Source organism: Acyrthosiphon pisum, chromosome A2 (assembly GCF_005508785.2).
Source record: "Acyrthosiphon pisum isolate AL4f chromosome A2, pea_aphid_22Mar2018_4r6ur, whole genome shotgun sequence".
NCBI lineage: Eukaryota > Metazoa > Arthropoda > Insecta > Hemiptera > Aphididae > Acyrthosiphon > Acyrthosiphon pisum.
In genome coordinates, this window is record NC_042495.1 from 19,107,020 (window position 1) to 19,109,659 (window position 2,640).

Genomic DNA, 2,640 nt, shown 5'->3' on the forward strand with positions numbered 1-2,640 from the left:
ATTTTTATAAAATTTGGATATTCACTCCATTTCTCATGTTGTCGTTAGATTTTGTTGTAATTCAAAAACTAATAAATGTAGATATTTCATAAAAATGTCACTGAATGTTAATATTTTCATTTTCTATACACCATAAAATTTTGAAAATATTTTTTAAGTTAGGCATTAACTATTAACGGTAAATTTCAAATTTTAATATTTTTAGTATTTTTTCTATAAATATCAATAAAATTTTATTTTTTGGACCAAAAAGCGTGAAAATTTAATACAAAGCTCCTGATATATTGTCATACAATAGACGTTGAAAAATATTAAAAATACATAGGCACAATTTTTTTATAAGCATTTAAAGTTCGAATTTTGACGAAATTTATCAAATTGAAAATTTACCAATTATTCAGTAGTTAAAAATGTATTAAGTGTTCAACGTTTATAGCTAAGGATTGAAAAATTTAAAACATGGTTCCACGTAAATATGTTATAGCAGATGTGTGTTTCATAAAAAAAATTGGTGTTGCTCAAATAACTTTAGGAGACCTATCCCTCATAATACTCTTATACCGACATATAGGTAACCTAACCTATTTTTTCATCTATCAATATACCCACCCACCCATAATTAAGGTTTTGCCCGAGCAGCACTTGGGTCCTATGTTACACGCCACTGGGTTATAACTTATAGGTAATATATAAATTACGTTATTTACAACAATATCAACAAATATACTTACAGCCTATCATGGGCTGACTGACAGTCTTCGCTCAGAATCGTTTTTCTTATACAATAATATTATATCATCGAATTTAACTTTAATACAATCCATTACAGTGACCCACTTGTAACCTACTGTACAGCAGAGCGACACCCACTTGCCCACCTTTTTTTGACTTGAAATTAATATAATAGTGCCATTATTGATGTATATAGGTACACCGTCGCTCGTTTCTACTTTTTACACACTACAGTCGCCGTCTACAACTTTATTCATATGATTTTTATATTATCGTTTGTCGTTGTGACCGATTTGTAATTAAGATTAAACACCATTTAAAATTAAATGTCTTAGAGCTTTAGGCATATTCGTTTATCGTTTTCCTAATCGCCGCCCGCCGGGTAATTTGGTGATAAGGAATCGATACGCCTGCAATGCGACGGGTTTTAAACTGAGTTAAATTTATATATTTTTCCATATTTAAGTACTTTAAACTTAGCAAGTTAAATTTATTAATTGTTAACGATTAACTTCCAAGTTCACTTACTTGACAATATCATTGTGTTCTAATTAATTATTTTCATTAACTTTCCCACCTGGGTCAGTATATTAGGTACCTATATAATTTCTAAGCGAATTCCTATGAGAGGGTTAAAAAATACCAATTTAGATTTGGGCAAATGTAAATTTATAAATCGACTGATTTTTTTCCAAAGTAATGGAATGTCACTTTGGCGCAATTTATGAAATTACGAAACGTCCTTTACCGCGATTGAATACCTAGGCCCGTACCTACCTAGGTAAATTCTTTGGTAGTGGTTGGTAGGAACTTATATTTACGACCGTGGTAGTGAGCGTCGAACAGGTAACCGCCATATTCCGTCGGCGGATGGTAAATCCGTGGTTGCCACTTGACGTCGGCTGTTTTATCCTCGTCCTATTCTCGATGGCCGTCTCCATTAAGTGTGCGATTATTGATTAATTATTATTACTTATTTGGCTCAAGTATGCCGGGTTTGCTTATTTCTACTTGTCGAACGCTTTGTTTGCAATATCCAAGTACCTACCTATAGGTAGGTATCTAAGTAAATCTTGTGAACAAAAATGTAAAACTTGTTAACTTATGTTTTAGTTACCTACCTAGGTACCTATTCCGACAGTTTTTAGAGCAACATTTAACAACATTTAAAATCGTTTTCGAAGTTTTTTTTACATACCTACCTATTTTCTCGGACATAAATGCAGTTTAGCCGCTCAAGCGATTATTGGAAATGGTATTTCAACGAGTTGAGAACAATGGTACTTACAGTCAGAATTTGTCAGTCGGACTTGTATAGTTTAACTCTTTGCACCCTTTTCGGGGCTTCGACTGTCGCCTGCTGTGGTGCCGAGTTGAATGCATTATTGACATCCAAGGTGAGTATGCTTAGAACTTTATATTGTACCGAAAATTCCTTCTGCCATTTGCTCCCCTCTAAGGTTTAACGACCGCATCTAAACCCTTTTATATTGATTGTCCACCAGACCTTTGTTGTTTGTAGCAGAAATATGTTCCCTTTTTGAAAAAAATATCAACAAATACCAAGTCACCTTCCACTAGTATAAATTGGCTACTGCCTAGACCAATTAATGTCTAGGAGGGAGGGGCAATGGCTTACTCAATATAACATAATATTATTATTCATAGGTATAGGTTCCAATATACATTGATACATTAATTAAACATATTTTGGAGGCTATATGACAAAATTGCCAGAGGTACAAAAATGAAATATTTATAAAAAGTGTAGGACATAATCACCAATCTAATATTGTATACCTGTTATATGCAAAAATGACATATCATTTGCACCAAAATAAATATTTTATATAAGACGTACCTATAGTTATTTATAAAAATCGATCTTACAAAATTTTGTCCATAAAT